The following is an 8,744-nucleotide window of genomic DNA, read 5'->3' as shown; positions in this document are numbered from 1 at the left end:
CGGCCTACCCTGGTCCTTCTCTAGTCTCTAGCCTCCCCTGGACCTCTCCACAATCCAGCACTTAAAGGCTTAACATGTCATCAGTAGGGGACCTCCAGGACCCTGTCCACCTCAACAGTTGTGGGATAGTTCTGGTGGATTGGTGCCCTTGCCACGCAAGACATATATTTTGCATATCACCTCTAGGTAGGAAAGAATGCATTCTCCCTCTCTGTGTGTGTGTGTATATATATATATATATATATATATATACACACACATATGAGGTGTCTATCCAGTAAGGTCCAAATTAGAAACTCTGTTTGTATGTGTGTGTGTGTGTGTTGGGGGAGAGCTTATTCCTGCAATACTATATTTGGAGTCATCCTCTGATCTGTCCTAAGAATCTGCCAGTGATTCTTCCTCATGGGAGAGCCACGGCACAGGTTTGTGTAGGTACACAGACCCAGTGCTCTGCCAGCTGTTGCAGCCTCACCCAGGACCAATCCCTACCACATAGTCAAAGGCTGAAGAAATGTCCTCTGCCCAGGGTATGTTTCTTAAGAGATGTCCCCACTAGGTGCTATGCGCAGTTTGTCTGAAGCCAGCCTATCCTCCATGGAGACTATGAGCCTGGGAAGGCTGGTCTGGCTGTGCTCATAAAGGGGGACCTAGCATACACTTTCAACAAGCTACTACGGAAGCCAATGGGACTACAATTTGGAGGGAGAAAAATATTGCCTTTGGGGAGAAAAATGAAAGAGAGGGAAGGAGGAAAAGAGAGAGAGAGATACAGAGAGAGAGAGAGACAGAGACAGAGACAGAGAGAGAGAGAGAGAGAGAGACTCAGTGAACTCAACCAATGAGTCCAATCCAAAAGAAGCAAACCCAAAGAATTAATAAAAGATGAAAAAGTTCTCAAGGATGGGAGCCCACCATTGATAGCACTCTTGAACATTCTGAAAAGTGACTAATATATCCTTGACACCTTACTTAACAAGAGCTTTATTTTTTTTAAACTTAGCTTATATTTTTCATAATGCAACTTAAATAGATATAAAAACCTATACCTTTAAGGAGCTCAAATAGAAAACCCAAACAACCCAAACCCATAAAACCAATAAAATTAATTATAATCACGCAGACACTGGCATCTGTGGACGGTGCCCATGTCATGCTAGGTGTCAATATATTGTTGTGGGTGTGGGGAGAGTGCTATCAAGCCCGTAAAGTAGGAATCGGTGATGTCAGAGGTGATCGTGGAACCTCCCACAGCATCTTCTGGATCCGCTTGCCACTGGATGAGGTGAACAGCTCACAAAGTTTTGGTTATTTGTTTAACTCCAAGGAAACCTTCTTTAAATCAGACTTGGGTTTTTGAACGCAATGAAGGCACGTTACCCAGACCAGATAGGCATCTGCTGAGCAGACAGGCATCTGCTGAGTTCCAGGCAGTCCATGCCGATCTGCCCACTGGGAGGAGCGAGTTCCTGGCAGTCTGATAGAGACCAGGCTCCCTCCTTTCCCTCGCCAGATCAGGTCTTCTTGCTTGGGTAGGTTACACATAACTTGGTGGTGTTTTTGTTGTTTTTGGCCAGTGAGATTTTTTTTTTTTTTCAGTGAGAAATACATAATAAATTATCCATTTGATAAAAATGCTGGCAACCTCTGTTTTCACGTACATACTTCCTCCTGATTCCTTGTGAATCAGGCACTGGGAGGTGAGTTCCATGTTCAAGAAGGATGGAGCTAGTTTCATGTCTTGGTCAAATCGTTGACCGAGGCTGGTTTTGGAGGCAACCTCTCCCGAAGGCACAGGGCACACAGCCGTCAATGTCCACAGGCCGTCTGGCATGTACCAACTGGCAAGCTTGCACCAACAGCTCTGCAGCAAGCATTCGTGAGCCCCTGTTCTAGCGTTCTGTGCATTCATCCATATTTCCGGGGTCTCATCAGCAAAGACAGGGACACGGGAATTTCCTGGTCCTCCGTATCCCTGTATCCCTTTGTCCCCTGCTTCCCTTTAACTCCCTCTCTCTGCCTCTCTGCTCTGTCTCTGCTCCACACCCTGTGAGAGGATTCCTGGGCTCTAGGGAGAGAATGACTCTGTTAAACTGTTTGTAAAGTTCCGGGATTCACTGATGCGCCCGGATTGTGACTGATGAGCCGGTGGCACCTTCCATCCGAGACGAACTCCAAGAATTTCCGCTGCTGGCACTGACCTCCTGGCCTGGGAGGAGCCACTGCATCTGCCTCCAGGAATGTGGGGCCTATAGAGACACCAAGCCCAGGAATGCCTGCATGGGGCCCAAAGCTTTAGCTCCAGAAAATTCTGAGAGCTCCCAGCTCCCTGCCCATTTCTCTCTTTCTCCCCGTGAAGCCGCCTCAGGCTGCAGGGAAAATCCTGGACAGTTAGATTTGAAACAAAGCTTAGCAGCCATGGGGATGTTACTGGCAGGTGCCAACCCCGTGCCCGGACAAAGCCTGAGTGGATGGGCGTAGGTGGATCACCTGCCCTACGTGGTCCTCGTGGAGTGAGAGCCCCGCCTCTTGACTGGTTTTCCCAGGTGCTGAGGTAATTTTGAAAACTGCATCACCCTCTGGGAGACTCATCATAGTAGAGGCTCTGACAAGTCTCGCAATAAGAAACTCACTTGTTTAAGCCAGCGTTCACCAAACTTATTTGTCCACAGACCTCTCTTATGGAAGCAATTCGATGACCGTTTTGGAGAACTGGTTTCTACAGAGCACATACTGTCATTGTTGGCCTGGGCATTGTCTCTGAGGGCCCCTCAGCTTTCAGATTCCCCTATTGAAAACCTTAGTTTATCAGAACCTTGCCTGAGGGCAGGTGCAAGGGAAGAGGGTGAGAGAGAGGTTCTGAGTTCAGAGTGAGGGGGCTGGAGGTACAGGGGAAAGGAGAGGCGGGTAAGGGTGTGCGTGTGCATGTGAGTGCAAGAGAGAAATGGAGAAGGGGGAGGGTCGGGGAGAGAGTCGGCGAGAGATACAGATAGCCAGTTATCAGGAGAGACAGAAGGATTACAAGGGTTGAAAGACACAAAGAGAGAGAGAGAGAGAGAGGGAGGGCTGGGCTGCGTACAGTCCAGCTGGTGGGTGGGGAGGACCTTCCTCCCTGCAGTGACTCTTCCTCTGGGCCCATCACTGATTAATCCCCATCCTGCTCGGTCCGGGGGAGCTAGTACAGGGGCCGATGGCAGGTGCCTGGTGTACCCAGTGAAGGCCTCCAGGAAAGGAGCCTCCATGAATCATTGACTGGCCTTTCATTGTGCTGGAACCAGCTGGGGCTGGTGTGCGTGCCAAGCTCCTGGAGCTGTGGGTAAAGGTGGCGCAGGCTGGAGGGAGCCTAAGCTGAGCCAGATCTCATCCAGAGCCTTGGAAACAGGCCGATCCAGGGCTGTCAGGATGTGCTCGGCACACCAGGGCTCCCGCACCGCCAGAGTTGGCTGCAGCTGTTGGAAGTGGGCTAGGAGTCCAGGGCCCAGAGCACTAGGCCTACCTCTGCTACCCTCTTACCATGGAACCTTGGATGCGTTCCTTCTCCTCTCTGGGCCTCGGTTTCCCCAGCTGTACGATGAGGATTGAATTTGAGAGTCCAAAAATCCCCTCTCAGATCTAGGATTTTGCTCAAAGTCCTTTCAAAACCTCATGCCTGGAGGCCTCTCCCCATGTGTGGGCCCGGGGGTCTTGGCATTCACACCCCAGCTCATGCCTCTGCCGTTCTTCCTAAGGCCCACTGGGCTCTGCGCTTGCTGTGGGGAATGCAGAGGGATGGAGGCCTTGGGTCCGTCCTTGGAAGCTCCAGGATGCTTTGGGAGACCCGACATCCCCCATGGCCAGGATTGGTCCGTCCAGCTCTGAAAGGCACAGGACTGTGCTACACCTGTCCTCCCCAGTCGTCCGTGCCTCTGCTGGGCTGGGCGACCTGGAGCACCCCTCCCCCAACTTAGTTTCCCCATAGCACGGCGCTGGGAGGGAGGTGGGTCACTCTGGGCTCTCATGGAGGCTGGGCCCACACACCATCATTCCCAGCCCTCTCTGCCCCGGCTGCTGGTGCTGGAGACACAGGCCCAGCCCCCTGCTAAGGGAGGAGGGCGCCTGGGCAGAACCTACAGGCTGGCCCTCATTCCACATACTCTGGGGCTTCCCAGGGTGGAAACACCACCCTGTACCTCAGTGAAACTCTTGGGGGAGCCAGAGAGGACCCTTCCCAGGGCTGAGCACGCCCAGGGGGACCATTTCCAAGGCCTTTCTTGCATGCTCACATGGCCCTACGCTCCTCTTTTTGGCCGCTAATGCCTTGTGGGCCCCACAAGGCAAGTTCTGGGCCTTAATGGATTGAGGAGGGAGTCGGGAAGGGAGTGGGTTGGGCTCCTTAGCAGGTCAGGCTGGGAGTAGAAGCTGCCTGTTCGCTTGGGTATCCTGGGACAGCCGTGTCTGCATGTGGGGACCGTGGGGATGAGCTATGATGATGCCAGGAAGCTGAGAAGGTCTGGGGTGATCAAGAGTTGCCCAAATCCCCCACACCTACATCCCTGCGCCCATTAAAGAGCTGGGGAATCTGAGGCCGGAGAGAGGGGCCCTTCACTCATTCACCTGGGGGCTCCGTCCTTGCTAGGACTAGAGCTCTTCCTGCTGCCCAAGCTTGCTCTGGCCCTCATCCCTGGCTGTCTTTCACTGGGATCATTTCTCGTCTTTGCCTTTCCCTATCGCTGCAGGGCAGCCCTAATCCATTTCTGCAACGGCCTTTTCAGCCCCCAGAACTGCTCTGAGCACAGTGGGTGCCCAGGCATGCTTGCCAGACTCACCTGGCTCCCCGTTCTGATCTCGGCCCTCTCAGCTTGCCCACCTGTGCACCTCCACTGGTCATGGGGTGAGGGAAATGTTTGCTGAACAAAAGAGAAGAAAGGAAAGGGGTGTCCAGGGGATGCAGGCCTTGCAGGCTGGACCTCAACGGGAAGCCAGAGGCGTTGTTTCTCCAGGCACCAAGTGAAGGGATCACAGGGTAGGCAGAGAAGATGGGAGCACAGGCCAGAGGAGCCGCTGGGGAGGAGGCTGGCCTGGGTGCTCTGAGACGACTCCTTAGGCTCCAGGCTCTCGGTGCCTGGGAATTTCAGGATGGATCTGGGCTTTGGAGATGGGGGATCCTGGACTGGGGTCAGAAGGGAGTCTGGAGCCCTCAGAGTGGTCCGTGAAGGGACAAGGGGAAGCCCATTTGCAATGTCCTGCTACGTCTTTGCACTGTGCAGGATTCTCATATATATTGCTTTGCTTGATACTCATAAGTGAGCTAAGAGTTAGGGATTCACTTGTTCATTCAATGGAGAAATATTTCTGGAGCTCCTATTATGTGTCGAGCATTGTTCTGGGTACTGAGTATTGAACAAAACAGACAATGCTTACATTTTAAAGATGAAGAAAGTATAAATCAGAGAGGTTAGGCAACCAACTCAAAGTTGCACAGCTAGAAAGGGCAGAGCCAGGATTCAGAGCCATGGTCTGGGCCCAAGTTCTCTCCATTTCTTCGTACTGGTGGAGTAGAAAGGCAGTGTGGTGAAGAGGACAGAACCTCAAACTGCCTTGCTGTGTGAGTGAAGGCAAGTCACTTCCCCTCCCGACTTTGAGGAACTTGACCAAGCAGTCTGGAACTGCTCCTGGGAGGCAACAACAGAAATTAAAAATTTCAATGGGGACAACTACCAGTTTTTGAGCAAGTTCTATGCATCAGGTCCTACAACATCCATAGGGAGCCCCTGAAGGTTTTCTGAGCAGGAGAAGGGGCACAGCAGAGCATCCCTGAACTCTGTTTGCCCCGGGGCCTCTCCTAGTTCCCCAAGACCTCTGGTCCTCGAGTTATCAGGGGAAACAGCTGAAGCTTTGGACAAACAGGAGGGACAGGCAGGGACCCAGGGACATATGGTTTATAAATAAGGGGGCTGGCTGGGGTGGGGAGGGTGAGGATCAAGCTGCAGGGAGAAGCCAGGGGAAGGCGTCGGGGGACAGCCGGCCCCTCCTTCACGGACCACCTCTCCCACCCCGGGGGGCAGGGAGCTCTTGCCCCGCCCCCAGGGCCTCAAAGGGGGGACCAGGGCTACTTTCTCCACGAATCTTCCAGGCTCAGCCCAGCTGCCATGACTGTACCAGCCACCCTGCTGTGCAAATGAGAGCTCGGTGCCCAGAGAAGATGGGTATGGGCAGTTGGGTAGGGAGAGAGGAGGTGGAAGGGAGAAGAGGGGAAGAGGAGGGGGAGCGAGGGAGGGATTTCACCTGGGGCAGGGGAGGGCAGGTGGGGGACGTCTGTACCTCACGTGGAACACAGTGGTGGCCTCCTTTCTTACCTCTCCCTGTACATTTTAACTTTTTAAAATTACATTGAAAAATAACATATTTATACAATAATATATGTAGCCCATGGGCTCTGGAATCAGACTGCCTGGATTAGAATCCAGGGTCTCATATCAGCTATGTGATCTCCAAAAGAATCACTGGTGCCTCAGTTTCCTCATCTGTAAAATGGGGACCCACCTCACAGAGGATTAAATGAGCTCATGTATATAACGTGCTCATTAAAGGGCCTGGCACATAGTAAGCTTGATATAAGTAGTAATTATTGTAGAGCTAAAATATTAAGTTTAATAATATAGTAAACACCCATGAGTCCATCACTCATCCCCCAAACTAGAACATTTCCAGTAATTTGCGTCTAGCTATGTGTCCCCTACTCCCTGAAGACCCCTTAGAGGTATCTACTATCTTGAATTTTGTGTTTATCATTCCTTTGCTTAAAAACAGGCTTTATTTTTTTTATCATGCACATATATGCGCCTAATCCATCTATTGTTTAATGATTCTCTTTTTGAGATTTATGGAAATGGTAGCATATTGTAGATACTTTTCTGGGGTGTTCCCTCCATCTTCAGTTTCTGAGATTCACCCATCCGTCACCTGTGGCAGGAATTCATTTATTGTGGAGAATTTGCCACCCTTGGTTTCTCCCAGCTGCTCTTGCCCTCTCCTGACCACTGGCCACACTGTAGCCAGGGAGAGTCTTGCGCAGAACAAATCCCACCACCGGCGCTGCTACAGCCTTGGAGCCTTTCGACCTCCACCCCTGCAGCCCTCTGCTGGCCCTCCTCAGCCCCCAGCCCAGTCCCTGGATGCAGGGCCACTTCCCCGTCTCCCATTGCTCTGGGAGGAGTGGCTGGCCAGGTAGCACCCTAGCTTTGCTTCTGACCATCTGTGTGACCCTGGGTAGGTCTCCTGCCCTCTTTGGGCCTCTGTCTCCCCCCACCTGTGAGGAGAGTGGGTGAAGGAGTCCATCCTTCCTCGGCTACAGAGTCCTTCTCTGCCTGCAGGGGGCATCTTGCCCCATCCAGAAAGTAAGGACAGTGTGTGTGGGGTGCAACCTCATTCTCTCCTCTCACTGGGGCCCGCAGGGGCACCTTTCCTCGGTGAGAATCCCACAGAGCTCTGGGGACTCTGCTCCCAGCACCTTCAGTTACTGTGCAATAATCTCTTTAACACCAAAATAAGCCATTGAAATTTTGAATCAGAACCTTGCAGTGAATGATAGCATGGAACTTGGGCCACAGACAGCACCCGAGGCTGGGAACCTGGAGACCTGGGTCCCAGTCCCAACTCAGAGAACTTACTTCCCGTGTGACCTCGGGCACCTCAGTTTCTCCTTCTGCAACATAGGGGCAGTTATCCGTGCTGGGCATGTGCCAGGGACAGTTATCCCTCACACAGAGCACCTCTCGTCAGGCCTGGCTGGAGATAGCCTGCTCCAGGAGGAGGGGAAAGTCTCAGGGAAGTTTAAAGTTTATAAGAAAGGAGTTATCCATGCACACATCAAAGCGCCTTCTTCAGTTAGAGGAAAACAAAGTGTCACATTGTCCTCATGTTGCCTCGCTGAAGGCCAGTGCTCTTTCGGCACCCCACCGCCCTGTCCACACCTTGTCCCGCCCTGCCCCGCCCCCATTTAGCAGGTGTTCCTGCGGGGCCGTAATTTCTGCTCAGGGGAGAAATCCCTTTGGGACTCGATTGACCTAAAAAACTTAGAAACTGATTTGCCCTCCGAGCCCAGAGAATATAAGTATCCCTGGCCCTGGTCCTCATCTTGACCCTGACCCTGGCTGGAGACTGAGCCCTGACCTTGACCCCAGTCTGAGCCCCAAACCTGCTCCAATCCAACTCAGACCCCAGATAGATGGCAGGCTGACCTGTGACTCGGGACAGAGATTGAGCCCTGACCCAGGCCTCAGGCAGAGCTGGGTCACGAGTACATGTGAGAATGATTATGGCTTCGGGCAGCCAGAACGCCTGCGAGCCTCAGCTAGGTGGGGTGCCCCCTCAGACGGCCAAGGGTGGGGCTTCTGTCCGTAGGGATCCATTCTGAGGCCCCAGCGCCCCAGCTCCTGTGCTAGCCCGTTCCTGCCCTTGAGGAAAGGACAGACTCAGGGAACAGGAAGAGGGGCTAAAACTCAGCCAGGTATACGGCTCGCTCTGGCCTTGCTCTGAATACCTTCTGTCTGAAGCCCACCCCGGCAAGGGAGATCTCGGCCAAATATCCAGAAATAGCTGCACCCTGAGGCCTGTCCACCAGCTACAAGACCCCAGCCGCAGTTATGGACACGCCTGGAGCCACCTGAGACCGCTTTCCAGCTCGGCCCCTCCTGCGGGAATTAGGAAGAGGCAGCAGTTGCTCAGCATCACCACCAGGGGGCAGCAGACAGAGGCAGGCCTGA

The sequence above is a fragment of the Orcinus orca genome, chromosome 9, assembly GCF_937001465.1.
Source record: "Orcinus orca chromosome 9, mOrcOrc1.1, whole genome shotgun sequence".
NCBI lineage: Eukaryota > Metazoa > Chordata > Mammalia > Artiodactyla > Delphinidae > Orcinus > Orcinus orca.
The sequence above is the reverse complement of the archived record's forward strand: the minus strand, read 5'-3'. Positions refer to the sequence as shown.